Raw genomic sequence first — 16,248 nt, forward strand, 5'->3', positions numbered from 1 at the left:
ATCTGAATGTTCATTTCCTTCGGAATATCATGTGAAGCGGAAACAAAGGTTGGTGCATTGTCGGAATACACAGTACTGGGAATTCCTCTCCTACTAACGAATCGTCTAAACGCTAATTTGAATGATTCGATTGTCATATCTGTAACAAGTTCTAGGTGAACGGCACGAATACAAGCACATGTGAATAGGCAAATATACGATTTTGTAACAAGTCCATTATCTTTAACGAATAGTGGTCCAGCGAAATCAACACCAGTTGTCGTAAACGGAATCATATCGGTGACTCTATCCTTTGGTAGCGGAGGTGAAATTTGCTGTGGAAACGCTTTTCCTGTCACTTTTCGGCACTTTACACATTTTTGTACGATGTGGTTTACGCACTGTCTAATGGAAGGTATCCAATATGATTGGCGGATTTGCGTTATTGTCTGTCCAGCTCCTGAGTGTAACATCTGCAGGTGCGCGTTCAATATAATTAAGTCCGTAAATTGATTTTTCTTCGGTAGTAACACTGGAAACTTCGCGGAGTCGTCTAAAGGTGAATTGTGTATGCGCCCGGCGCATCGAATAACACCTTCTGTATCTATGAACAAGCGCAATTGTCTTACTAAAGGTAGATTCTTGTCCTTTGACGGGTTCACGAGTTGCTCCTTTTCACTACTAAATTTTCCATTTTGAATATCTGTAATCCATGTACGAGTTGCGCGGTCGATTTCATCTTTCGTAATATATTTTCCGTATCTAGCATATTTCCTCAAGTTATACGGTCGCTTACTTTTACATAGATTCACAAATTTAAACACGTAGCATGTAACTCGTAGTAACTTCTTCAATGACGAGAATCTTGATATATCGATTATTTTCGAAATTCCATTTAATACACACGGATTCATCTTTTCGTTGTCATCTGTTGTCGTTAACAAAAGAGTCTCTTGTTTAACTTGTGGGGTCCATGTAGGCCAACTGTTCTCATCCGATATCCATGACGGTCCTTGCATCCACAAAGTCGACTCCTTGAATTGTGTTGATGATATTCCTCGAGTTTGAAGGTCGGCTGGATTTGAGTCTGTTGGTACATATTTCCAGTCGTAGTGCTGTGTCGTTTCTTTAATTTCTATCACACGATTCTGAACAAATCTTCCAAATGATTTTAAAGACGAAATCCAGTGCAGAACGATCTGACTGTCACTCCATAGTACTGTGCGTTGTGGTTTTAGGGTTTTCGTGAGGTTTTTAGCCATTCGAGCTCCTATTACTGCAGCCATCAATTCTAGCTTTGGTAATGTCATTTTGGCGAGCGGAGCGATCCGGTTTTTTGCAACTACGAGAGATGAAGTGTTTCCTTTACATAAGTAGGCACTGGCTCCATAAGCGCGTTGGCTGGCATCAACAAAGACATGTAATGTGATTTTCTCGTTGCTTTCGTTCTCATTTTGATCGTTGAAATAATGTCGTGCGATTTTCGTATTAACTGTTACATCTCGGATGTCATCTAAAATTTCACACCATGATTTAACTATGTTACTAGGTAACACCTGGTCCCAATCGTATCCTTCTTTCCATAATGTTTGTACCAGTAGCTTAGCTCTTACAGTCACTGGTCCAAGAATTCCGAGTGGGTCGTAAATTGACGATGATTTACTCAATATTTCTCTCTTTGTCGCTTGTGAATTGTCAATATCTATACGATCTTCATTTAGTTTCGCAAAAGTCAATATGTCTGACTTCGCATCCCAACGCATTCCAAGAATTTTCGTCTCGCTATCCTTATCAAGTACGTTTGCCTTTGTAGCTTCGTTGCTAAGTTGATTGCTATTTGACTTCCATGTTCTCAAATTGAATCCTGCATTTGTCATGAGTTCTCTAGATTCTTCAAAGAAATTTAAGGCGGCTTCTTCCGTATTAACACTTGTAAGTACGTTGTCTACATACAAATCACGCTTGAGTATTTCAGCAGTAGCACTTGTAACCGTTGATAAATGTTTCAATAATGTAGCGTTAAGAATAAATGGCGAACATGTCGCTCCGAATAAAATTACCTTGAATCTGTAAGTCTCAAGTTCACTCTTGGGGTTGCTTAGATCTCTAAGCCAGAAAAATCGGGTTGAATCGCGGTCTTCTTCGTCTAGTCCAATCTGGAGGAATGCTTTCTCAATATCAGTTGTTAATGCGTATTTCCCGTAGCGGAATCTTGTAAGAATATCTGTTAACTTATTAAGCTGCGGCGGTGTAGAAGAAAGGCAATCATTTAAGCTAGGTGATTCTGAATCTTGACGACAACTGCAATCATATACTATACGTATCGGTGTAGTCGATGAATCTTTTTTCACTGGGTGGTGCGGAATATAATGTACTCGATTAGTAGTCTCATCCGGGGTTTCAACCTTCTCTATGAAACCTCGATTTTCTTGGTCGTTGATAATGTTACCGTATATCTTAAGCATTTCTGGTTCTTTAGCAAGTCGGTTAATCACGTTGTATGTTCTCTTTCTGGCGATCATCTCGTTGCTAGGCAACTCCGGATGTTCCTGTTTCCATGGGAACTTGGCGATGTACCTATTGTCTTTCAAATGAATGTTATTCTCTTGGTAAGTGGTCATTTCTTGTAAGTCCGTTTTCGCTTTTACTTCACTGTCATTTTCTGTACCTATGGATTCGATTTCCCAAAATTTATGTATTTCACATTCTTCTAGTCTGTGTGGGGTCAAAATATTCATAATCGATGACGTTGATTGATTATTACTGTTAGTGTTCAATTGTATAGGTCCTGATAGCAAGTATCCAACTTTGGACTGTACAGCGGTTGGTCCGGAACCTCTAATTACTCTGTCTCCAACTATATCCCAATAATAATCGGCGCCAACTAAGACTGATATCTCAAAATCCTCGTCCTGTAAAGCTGGGTGGGCTAACTTCAATCCATTTAAATGCTGAAAGCTCGACTGGTTCCTTGCGTAAGTATGTATTGGATAAGCAATCTGTGGTACTATAAGAACTTCAATAGGGATAAGCGTATTCGTTAGACCTTTTATATAAATAGAAGCAACTTGTAAATTTCTAACCTTCTTGTTGGATTCACCGAAACCGGATATCGTTATCGCTTCTTTCCTGTGTGGTCTCAGGTTCAATAAATCGGCCATCTCTTGAGTGATAAAGCTTCGCTGGGCTCCTTCGTCGAATAGTATATTGGCGGTGTTAAAATGTGTCTTGTCATACGTGATAGGCGCTATCGCGGTTTTCAACAATACCTGCGATCTAACTGATGATGTTGATGAATGCATGCTTGCGACTTCGGCATCGGTACCTGGTTTTGATGTAATGCTATCTTTAGACTTGGTATACAAGTGTGTTCCGTTCTTTGAACAAATGCTAGTATGGTGTCGTTTATTACAGTTTTTACACGTTTTATCGGATTTGCAATCGGCAACTCTGTGATTTCCTAAGCAATTAAAACATGCCTGTTTCTCCTTGACAATGCGTTTTCGAGCTTCAATTTCCGTAACAGTTTTACAAGCTAATGGGGCGTGAACTCCTTGACAAAAGATGCACGGCTTCTTGGTTATGTCTCTTTTCCCTTTCTGATTTACGAAGTTGCGATTTGTACCCGTAAAGAATGCTGATGTGGGTGTGTAATTTGGTTCTATATCATCACCGTTTACCGACTGACCCGCTTCCTTAATCGTTATCTCATGTTGAATAGCTTGCCGTAACGACGGCAAGTTCCAGTGGTCGCCTCCGTGGGCACGTACCATGTTTTCTCGTATATTTCCAGGTAATTTATTTAATATTATGGGCACTAAAAGGCTTCCGAACGACTCGTGAGACTCCCCTATACTTTCAAGGCCACGGATGTAGTTTTCCATACTGTCGTAGAATTTTTTCAAATGTGTAATATTTGACGTTGGACTAGGAAGGCTGATTAAACTCTGCATGTATGTCTGTACTATCTTATGTGGTTGACCGAATCTTTGTTTCAGTACATGTAATGCTTGTCCGTAATTTGTGTTAGTTATTTGTAGACCTGCTATGCATTGGGTGGCTTCTCCGAACAGTTGAGATTTCAAGTAATTAAATTTCTGTACATCGTTTAAAGACAGGTTATCGTGTACGGCAGCACTAAACGAATCCCAAAAGGGTTGCCATTCTAACATACTGTCGGCTTCCTCTATTTCTTCGCTCACTTCCTCTTCCGATAGTTCCTCCACAATCTTCTCGTTCAGTTGATCGATCGTTTCCTGCTTCTTCACAATAAGTCCTCGAATGGTTGAAAGTTCACTAACGTCAAATTCCTGCAAAAGTTCCTCGGAACTCGGTTCCACTTTCTTCAGTAACTTTGTAAGAACTCCCCGATGTCCAGCTCGTCTGGTCTTCATCTTCGCGGTACTCATCTTTTAAATTCGTATTCTTCTGTTTTTGTCACGGCACCAATGTTTTGGACGTATCGATAATAGTAAACACAAAAGCGTCTTCAATGTTTCGTATGCTTTACTAGAGTCTATAATATACAAGAGAGACGTTGGCAAGTGACGACGTTGCGGGCCTATTGTTACGTAAATGGCGGTAAAACGTTAAACAAATAAAAGTGATAAAGTGCTAAACTGAAACTAAAACTAATTCACAACACCGACAGTCTGTTGAAAAACACGTCCTCCGAACGTAACAAATATGTTGTCAATCAAGAAATCAAGCATCTTAATAATATCAGTTTCAGAGTATTTTTTGTTTGAATCAGAGTGATCCTTTACAAAGTAGGATTTATCCCTCCCTAAGACAAGATACTTGTATCTACGTTGGCCATTCTTTTTTATGAAGCAAAGCAATACCAACTCTTTTAATTTTTCTCTTAGTTTGGAATGTGGAATACTAGTGTAAAGAGTAGAAAAGTCAAATGTTTTAATACGTTACAAGATGAAAGAGAGTTAGATTGTATGTACTCTAAAAGATCTTTGGAATTTTTAAGTATCCACATCTGATGCACGCCCCCTCTAGAATAGGCAGTTTCACAATAACTTTGAAGCCCGTCTTTGATTGCTGATAAAATAGATGTTAATAATTTAGAAAGAGGTTTCGTGGAACACTTGGAAGACCCAGCAATATACCGTTGTTTGTAAGGACACTTATGTAGTTTAGGTATCCAATACAGTGATGGAAGATCCAGTTCTTCATTGTTGGTTGAAATCCCAAAGGAACACAGAACAGACCTATGATTATCCAGGATTTCCTCTTTGGAAAGTGTTTGCAACATTTGGGTCTTTAAAGATTGACGTATCATGTGCATTGATAGACCCATTCAGTTTCTTAATTCTGATTTGTATCAACGACCTCACTGCCTTAATCCATTCGAAAAGAGTGTCTACGTCTTCCTTCTCGCGATCAGCCCATTGCCTGGCATAATACTGACTGTTTTCTTCTTCTATCAGGTTCCAGGGATTCTTCAATTATTGAAGATTATTTACAGGCGTCGACTATAAAGTTTTATAATTTACAAGGTAAACAGAAAGATAAAAGAAACCGCAAAAATCGAAATAATGTATAATGTACATTTGAAAAAATAGGGTCTTTCTAATGAGCGACAAGAACAAATTAGCGACTTTTCTACATCCTGTTTTTAAGTTGTAAAATAAAAAAAATAATGTTACTTGCTGGGTAAGAATGATTTTACCACACCTTTGTAAGTTTTAACTGGTGTATATACTAAAATATGCCTTTTTCAGGCATTCTGATCCATGTAGTACGCCATGTTTGTGAGATGTGGTTATGGAGGATAAATGTTCATGAAGGACCTGTAGAAAAAAGTATATCACTGGATTGAGCTTTGTCTAAGTGTATCATTAAAGTGCTTTGCCTTGAGCTCAGTTCAATGTTATGCAATTCATTATTTGTGAACTAAAGTTAATTTGACTGATAAATGTTATGCAATTCGTTCTTTGTGAACTAAAGATTTGACCGTGAGACAACGCTCATCTGCACAAGGAATTGTTGAAGAAGTATCCATTCTATGTAAGCAGTAATGGGGAGGAGTATGACATTTGATCCAAAAAAAAAAAAAATTTCAAGAAGCCAAATTAAATAACAGGTTTCGAATGTCCCCCGCGTTGCACTTATATAATGTTTCCAAGGGGCATTACTCTTTTTAAAAAAGTCTATCGTACACCATTTTAGAATTTGTCTGAGATATTGCATGATTTTAACTTTAGTATTATTTTTAAGTTTAAAAAAAAAATCTGGCAAGGATTGAGACATAACTCTTTTTAACAAGGTCAATTATTCACATTATAGAACTTGTCCGAGATATCGCTTATATTTATATATAGTATTAGTTTTATAAAAATTTGACCAGAACTACACCTGTGAGAGCTCTAATGAGGCCACTTTCCAAAAAAATAACATTTCCAAGGGGCATAACTCTTTTCAAAAAGGTTGATCGACAACCATTAAAGAACTTGTCTGAGAGATAGCTGATATTAACCTATAGTATAAGTTTAAAATAACCTGGCAAGAATTGTACCCATAAGAGTGCTAACAAGACAGGAGGGATGGACGCGCGGACAGAAACCCGGTATTTCCATGTGTCTCGCAATGCTTTAATCGAGGGACAAACAAAACTCAAATTTACCATGCAATGCTATTCCGGCTACCAGCAATATGATGCTACTGAGGTGGTTTTATTAAACTTTTTTTCAACAGCTGTACTATAAGGCCTATCTGGCCTCATTGATTTTAATTATAATTCATTGTTAAACAATCACATCATTCATTCAATTATTTCTTAATTTGTGTGAATTAACAGTAAATATCAATTACAGCACTTTCATACCACAACAAAACTGGCTTAATTACTGTACTGGTATCACTTATATTTGTATCAATAAAAAAATATCTTGAAACAAGAATATTTTTGCAATATCTTTTTCATTATGAATACTATAACTTTTTAGATAATTAGGATGTTCACATCCGCTGGAAAATTTATCAGTTGACTTTTGTAGCAGTTATAATGGTAATGAGTCCAGGAACATGCTCAAACAGGTTCCTTTAATGATATCGCTTTCATACTGGTCAAAACTTTTTTGTACTTTGACAAAGCTTTGGGGAAGACATTTTCGAAGGAAGAACTTATACAAAATAACATAGAAGTTTACTTTCTAGTCATTACTAAAACCATTAAATATCTTCTGAGAAACAATTTGTACATTTTAACAAAATCTTTTACTAATGATACGGGAAAATCCTTAACTAATTTACAGTTTTTGTGGACAAACCAAGTAAGAAATGACCACAAAGGAACATAAATAGAACTATACAAATAGAACATGCATGCATGTTCTCATACCATCTTCAATATTAAAATTACATCGTGCAGAAATGAACCTTATGTGTTTCTCTCCTAGCAATCCAAAATCAAAGATGTGGAACTTAATTATCATAATTATTTGGTAATAAATGCAATTAATGTCTCCTCCATGACAGTCTTGAAAATTAAAACTAAATACGAAATAAACAACACTGCTAATGTTTAGTGTTTAGTTTAAGTTGGCTGTCACTGTGTCACTGTGTACAACAGTTCACCATAGAACCCGGTAATTTTAATATTCCAAGGCCGTAGCGCATGTTCCTTTAAAGTGAGAAAAAAAATATGTGCCTTTTTTTTAGGGGGTTCGGGTGCCTGAAACGGGAGAAGCTTATTTCAGCATTACTATTTATAATAAAAAAAAATTAAAAAAAAATATAACAGAAATGCATTTTTTTTATAAGCTAGCCTAGTAAGTAACAAAACAAGTTTCAATATTAAAGTTAATCTCTGTTGGACGACCAAAACTTCCCGATTCTCCTGTGACCTGTACTATCGAAAAGCTTCAACACACGTTCTTATGTATATATATATATAATGTCTAAAAATAGCAACAATCAACATTCAATCTATTTAAGCGTGGATCAGTTTGTGAAAATAAACTGATACAGTTACTGAATCAAAATTATATAAATGTCTAAGAATATAACTTAAACACACTAATTAATACATTAAAAAGTTCTATTAGATGTTAAATAGAAATACGCAATATTTCGCTAAACAAATTAGCTTCATCAGGCGTGTGCTCAGGGCGTGTGCATCTCTCGAGGTGAAATCGGATGCATGACAAAAAATATTTTTGTAGCTAAATCTATACAAGAGTTGAGGAAAAGTGTAACATATTGATTGATGTTGCATAAAATATGTTTGTAGCTACAACTACATGAACTTGGAATAAAAGTTTAACACATTTATAGATGTTGGATTAATTGTATGGATTTCTATAAATTAATTTGTATGATTTCAAGATAATTATGGTTTTGATTTGTTTTTAAATCTCTTTTCGTCTCTCTCATTGAGTCCATCAGGTTCAAGAGTTCGTAACTGGTGCATCCAAAATCTCTCTCTTTTTTGTCTTCCTTGTGTATCCCAATTTTGATTTTTCTCAATGATTTGAAATGTGACGTTTTCAAAATCATGTCCTGCTCTTAAAAGGTGTCTTGTAATTGGGCAGTTCCTTTCTTTTGTATAAAATGACCGATGGTTATTTAGTCGGATGTTAAATGGTGTTTCTGTTTCACCAACATATTGTATTTTGCAAGTTCCACACGTTAGAACATAAATGCAATTTTGCGTTTTGCAATTTGATGTTATGAATATGTTGTATTTTTTCTTTGTGACTGTGCTGACGAATTGGGTTTCGATAGTGGCGACTCTGCAGCACTTACAATTGCCCCTTCCGCATGGTGTATAACCTCCGATTGTTGATATCTCCTGTTTAGATACTTTGGATGTTACTAGAATATCTTTGAGGTTTTTGGGTCTGCGGTAAGCCATAACGGGAGGTGATGGAAAAATCTCTTTTAAGGAAGGATCATTTTCAATAAGACGCCAGTGTTTGTGGACAATTGATGAAAGATTTGTCAGGTCAGGATGAAAGCTAACAACAAACGGGATTTTATTTGTCTGGGCCGTCTTTTCTTTGTATTCAAGTAGGTTTGTTCGGTCTTTTTCTTTTGCTTTACCGAAAGCTTCTGAAATATTTTTGTTCTTATAACCTCTTGATTTAAGTTGCTGTCTGAGTTGCCCCAAACGATGGTTTAATTTTGATTCCGATGAACAAATCCGTTTTAACCTGATGGCTTGGCTGTACGGAATGCTCCGGGAGCAGTGTTTCGGGTGGCAACTCTTTGGAGAGAGAAATTGGTGTTTATCAGTTTTTTTGGTGTGAAGGTCGGTTGTCATGACTCCGTTTTCTAAAGTTATGGTGGTGTCGAGAAACGCAATTTTCTCATTTGAAACTTCAGATGTGAACTTTATCGATTGATGAAAGTTGTTACAGAAATCGAGAAATTCTTGCAGACGTTCTGCAGTTTCGTTCCATTTGATGTCGATGTCATCAATATAACGGAGCCAAGACAAGGGTTTGTATGGTACATTCGAAAGGATGCGTTTTTCGAGACTCCCCATGAAAATGTTGGCAAAAGAAGGTGCCATTTTGGTTCCCATACTGGTACCGTCAACCTGCAAGTAGTTCTGGTCGTTGAATACAAAATTGTTGTTTTCCAGCACTAGTCGCAGCAACTGAACCAGACAGTCTGTTGGGGGATGTTTATCCTTACGATTGTTCCATACTTGTTCACAAACGACTATTCCTTCATTTTTGGGAATATTTGTGTATAAAGAAGACACATCCATCGATACCAAAATTGTGTTGTTTGGTAAGGGATTTAATGAATCCATTTTCTTCAAATAATCTGTTGTATCTTGAATGTAAGATGGCATTGTTCTAACATGTGGTCTAAGATGGTAATCCACGAATTCAGATAATTTTTCGGTTGGATGGCCATTTGCAGATACTATCGGTCTTCCCGGAATCCCTTCTTTATGAAGTTTTGGGAACAAGTAAAATCGACCGGCTGTGCAGGTTTCATCAGGGCGTAGATAGTCGTACGTGTCGTCATCTATGTGTTTTTTGCTGTTCATATCTGAAAGGACCTCATTAATTTGTTTACTTATTTCTTTTGTAGGATCACTTTCTAAATGTTTGTAAAATTTTGTATTTGCCGGCTGACGATTCCCTTCTTCAATGTAGTCGATTTTGTTGATCACTACAACTGCACTTCCTTTGTCTGCTTGTTTAATAACAATATCATCACGGCTTTTTAAATTATTAATGGCTTGGCTTTCTTGTTCTATATATATATAAGTCTGAAAATTACTCCGAACAGTGTTAGAGTTATATTTTCTACTGACAATTTTTTGTTCGTCCCTCAGCGGGATTCGAACTCACACCTTTGATACACTACAGCACCAATCTCTTAGCCTCATGTCCAGCGCTCTAGACCACTCGACCACATCCGCTATATAAAAATATAACTTCAATAGTTGTAGTGTTACCTTGTCACGGAAGGCTATATGTTATATGTTTATGTCCAATAGCAAGTTATAAGCTTCTAAAAGACAGGAACATGTTATAAGCATCAATTAATATATATATTTATTATACATATCATTAACGGTTTAACCATAAGAATAGGTACAGAGGACAGTTGACCAACTTTGTTACTTAAATTCCACTGGAAGACATGTCAACCTACCTGGACACATTATTCTACCACATTTCAAGTCATTGGTTTGACCTACTGGGGTTCGAACCCACGACCTTACCGCACCAGAATCAATGGAACACGCTAGCATACAACTAGACAATGCTTATCATAATAAAAAAAAAGAAACACGAACAAAAAAATTTCAACAATACCAAAAATGTATTTCATACTTTTATTAAAGATAAATAAAAATCATGAATTGCCTTATGCATTAAAGACTTCCATAGAAAAGGCGCTTCATGATTTTGTTTAAATTAATTATAAATAATTATTATATTTTTGATCAATGAATTATTTTATCGATTAACATTTGTTGTTCAGTGAGTTGATAGTGTAAACATTGGTATTACTATAGCGTTATCGATTCAAAAATAAACCAAGGAAAGTAATAAGCCAGCATACTTATAGGGGGTGTTTATACTCATGAGTTACCTTTTTCATCTTTTTTTTTCTTATAAGAACCAGTCTTCAACCAGTTTTGTAACGACATTAAGATTTGTTTCAATTTTTTATACGCCCGTCAAAATTTTGACGGGACGTATTATGGTATACAAATGTCCGGTGTCCGTCCGTCTGTCCGTCTGTCCGTCTGTCTGTCCGGCGTAAACATGTCGCACCGTAACTTGAGAACGACTTATCTAAATTTCATGAAACTTAATATAGTTGTTTTTTATGATGGTCAAATGATCTGTATACTTTTTGGTGAAAATAAGATTTAAACTGTTTGAGTTACGGCACTTTGTAACTAAAACAGGGGTGTGTTTTTTCACATGTCGCACCGTATCTCAAAAACGATTCTTGATTATTGCTTAAAACTTTACACACTTCTTAGTTATATTAATCTAAAGATCTGTATACTTTTTGGTGATGATTCAAAATTTCATTTTTGAGTTATTGAGTATTTTGTTAAAAAGGGGGAGGGTTTTTTACATGTCGCGCCGTATCTCAAAAACGATTTATGATTATTGCTTAAAACTTTACACACTTCTTTGTTATATTAATCTAAAGATCTGTATACTTTTTGGTGATGATTCAACATTTCATTTTTGAGTTATTGAGTATTTTGTAAAAAAGGGGGAGGGGGTTTTTACATGTCGTGACGTATCTCAAAAACAATTTATGATTATTGCTTAAAACATTACACACTTCTTTGTTATATTAATCTTAAGATCTGTATACTTTTTGGTGATGACTCAAAATTTAATTTTTGAGTTATTGAGTATTTTGTAAAAAAGGGGAGTTTTTTTTTTACATGTCGTGACGTATCTCAAAAACAATTTATGATTATTGCTTGAAACTATACACACTTCTTTGTTATATTAATCTAAAGATCTGTATACTTTTTGGTTTGATTCAAAATTTTATTTTAGTGATATTTGTAAAAAAAAAAAACAGGGTGGGGGGGGGGGGGGGGGAGGTGTTTCACATGTCCCGCTGTGTCTCAAAAGCAATAACTGGTAATTGCTTAAAACTTTCTCAGAAACTATTTATGATTATTGCATAAAACTTCCACACAAGACGTTGGGCGTATCATGCGCTCATGGCGCAGCTGTTTATTTTATTTTGATTTGTAACTCGGAACACTTATTTTTTTACCGTCACCGCTATGGTAAAAGCTGCAATCGCTGATGCAGAGTGGACACTCTGTATGTAGTGTGCCGGTAGATAATTTCAAACTCGAAACTCGCATATTTGAAAATGAAAAATACATTATTTAAAAAAATGACAGTTCTAAAGTTGGTCGTCGTTTCAAAAGTGAGGCATTTGCCTCATTTGCCTCCATTACGCTACGGCCCTTACCCAAATTAAGAAAAACAGAGAACTCCTTTTGTCAGAAAACACTGTCAAACATCCAAATATACTATCCATACTTAGCAGATAGATAGTTTATTCTCATAAAACCATGCAAGTACAAAGGTTACAGAGAAGTTAAAAAATAATATACATAAAAATAAAAAATGCATTAAAAATGCATAAAATTCAAAATTTCGGATGAGATAACATATATAAAAGAATATATATATAGGCTTATATAGTCAAATGTAAAGTTAAAATTTTATAAAGAAATACTTTCTATAAGTATAAATATGGTAAATAATTTATGGTTGTTAAGAAGGAGTGAGTTTACTATTAAAATACATCTTATAAAATTGCAGAGGTTTCTTAGTGTCTTTGGTTTTTGTTAATTAAATAGTTTGTTGAATCAAGGAGGTTATATTAGAAGGAGAGTGAACACTCTGCTTGATACAGAATTAACATCCCCAGGATAGCAATTCGATCAGAGAAAAATGATAAAAATATAAAGAAACCGACATGTTTATCACCCACTTGACATGGCCCTCTGATGTACCGGGCTGTTACCGCGAGCAGTTCGGGCTAATAGATAAATCGCATATGTCACGTGGTTGTTATCAGTGAGTGGGTCATTAAAGTTCAGGTGTATTTTTGGTAACAATGCAGTATATAGGTGTTTATGATATGGAAAAAGATTGGACGCGCAATTTCAAAATCAATCGTCTGTCTACCATGAAAAAAGATGAAGAAATGACAAAGTTATGAGGGTTTAAAGGAAAGTTGGTGTGCGATTTTTATTCAACACTACTAAATTTGGGAAAATGTAATATATACTCGTTGTCAATAGTAAAGGACAGATTGGAACATACCAGAAATATTGATTTAAAAAAATGTACGCACTTGTCGACGATTCATTTCTACGCCTGGATAGAAAGTTACGGAGCTATATCGCAATTTAAAATATATACATGTATACATTGAACATAAGATAGAAACATACATTTTGTGTAAATTGGGGTAACAGTTTTGTAAATAGACTAGTCCACGTATGCCAACAGTATGTAATCATCGAATTCGATAGACTATTGTATACCAAAAGAAGAAGAAGAAAAAGAGGACCAATTTGATTTAAATACAGGTCGATATAATAACTTACTTCGGTTCATGGAAGTTATGAACATAGTAAAATCACAAATTTATATATCAATTAGATCGTTCTCCAATATAGGAAGAAATTCGACATCATCACAATTGTTCCGACATTCATGTAAAACATATGCAACTGGATGTACACTAATAAACCCCAAGGGATGTGAATATTTTCTAGGAAAACTTTTGAGTATTAAAGTTTCAAATTGATTTCGGGATTTATTTTCTTTCTTGATATTCAATGACAGCAATTTAAAGAATAAACTGCTTGTCCGTTTTAGGGGTATTCTTGCCAGTTGAACAGACTTATAATTACATTCAAAAATAGGGAAATTAAGATGACATTAAATTCGTTGTCTTTTTTTTAAACATCGTTGGTCAAATAGCTAAAGTATTATACAGTGAGAAGAAGACTATTTTAATATAAGGACGCTCCCGATTATGAATAAATTTGGTTGACGTTTTTCACACTTGAAAATAATTTCTATTCGTAATTTTTCGATTCCATTCCAAGAGGATCCTTAAATTTCCTGTCAATTTTTTAAAACATCTTTTTTTCTTCAAATAGCTGAAGTATTCATGCATGCGTTGTGAGATTTCAAATATTTTGATGAGAACATTAATTCCTAAATAGGTAAATAAAGATCGCTTTGGATGGACTAAATTATATAATTGCAATCTGTTTGAAATATTAAAGGTTGGCGATTTTAATTTAAAAAAGTACAATTTTTAGTTCATACACTCGTGTTTAGAAGGCTATTTTTATTTATAAAATTATTCAATTAAAATAATTCAGTATTTTATCGTTACAAAACTAATCAGAAGTCATAATTCATTTAAAAGTGAGCTTATGCAAAATACATAAAAATATACAACAGCTATCCAGTTATTGTGCGACCTTATTTCTCCCGTAAATTCATTTTAATTCTTTTTCTTACATTTCTGTGTCTATAACTATAACTGACTCCCGTATATCATTCATACGAAATGTTGTTCACACCTGAAATGCTGAACCGTGACGCCTAGGTGTCACTGAATGAAGATCAAAAGATTAGAATTACATAATGCTAATCTTTTAATTACCTTGAGTTTAACTACGCATTCAACAATTGTGTCACAAATTAATACACATTTAAATTCCACAGTACAAGCAAGTGAAAATGTTTTCTGGAATGAAGCAAAAAGTTCAGAACATGTATTTTTTAATACACTATCGATCGTGTCAGTTTCATATGTTTGTTTAAAGTATTTGAAGAAAAAAAAATAATAAAAATGTTCTATTGTATTATTTACTTTAATTACTAGAATTCGTATAAAAAATCCACACATGAATCCTACAATCTAATTTAAAAAGTTGCATGGCTATCACTTACTTTTCGTTGGTTAATAGCTACACCAAAAGTCGTCGATGCGCTTTAAATAGCGTTATTAGATGGTCAACGAACAAGACTTAAATGAGATTAATTTCACTCCCGGCATGCTCAAAGACTTAAACTACGTCACATAAGTCAGGAAGTTTGATAAAATAAAATTAATAATTCCCAATTTTCTCCTTTATTACTTTTCATATCGAAATAAAACTTGGTGAATATGCTTTTTATGGTATTATGAACATAATAAGATGAAAAGTGAAAAATCGCGAATTATCCCTTTAAACAAAGATTTTCGCTTCACCTGTCAATTCCTGTTGATGAGAATTGGCAGGTAATAATCATGAAAAATATACGAATATGCAAAGTACTTTAGTTACGGTGACCGTTAACGACCGGAAAGAATATTTGCAATTGAAGCATAGAGAAATTTAGGGAGCTACCATTTGATTTTTATGGGGGGGCTAGGATGAAATTTGAAAAAAATAGGCAGGACAGGAGTTTTGAGTAAAAAAAAAAGGCAGGATGAGCAACTTGGTAAAAAAAAAAGGCAGGATGACAATTTGTGTAAAAAAAGTCAGGATAAACTAGTAAAAAAAAAGGCAGGACCGAATAGAGTAAAAAATAAAAAGGCAGGACAGAGATTACAACTAAAAAAAAAGCAGGACAAAATTTTTCATCCTAGCCCCCCCATAAAAATCAAATGGTAGCTCCCTTATCGGGAACAACGTAAAAGTGCTTTCTGTTGGTATTAATATTGACGGCAATAAGACAGATATTCGTTTCATTTCTATTGGTTAGAAGTTAACTTTTAACATAAAATTTTAATTTTTAATTACTTAATAAAAAATATCACAAAAAATCGTATTAATATATCAATAATTATATTTCCGGTCAGTTTATGACACCTCGGGTGTTTCCGTTCTTACTCGGGTATGTAATTAGGACAAAATCTCCCTCTGTGACAGAGTCAATCTCAAGTAATTAACACCCACTTACAGAAAAGTCGGTAACATTTTATGTGTAATTATCGTCTTTCGTCCTCTCTCCTTCTAATATAACCTCCTTGGTTGAATGTAATACCGATCTGTGTACACACTTGTAAAATCTATATAAAAAAAAAGTCTATAAATAGCAAGAGTTTTGCAGTCCGCACACAACCGATTTCTTAAGTAAAACTTTTAGCTTATTTTTTTTTCTAGATTTTTTCTGCGTGACCCTAATTTAAACGTTTGTATATTTGTACATGGAGTTTATATAATCATCCTTCGTAAGTTTTAACCGTTATGGAATAACCGTTTCACAGATTTTA

Source organism: Mytilus galloprovincialis, chromosome 1 (genome assembly GCF_965363235.1).
Source record: "Mytilus galloprovincialis chromosome 1, xbMytGall1.hap1.1, whole genome shotgun sequence".
Taxonomy (NCBI): Eukaryota; Metazoa; Mollusca; class Bivalvia; order Mytilida; family Mytilidae; genus Mytilus; species Mytilus galloprovincialis.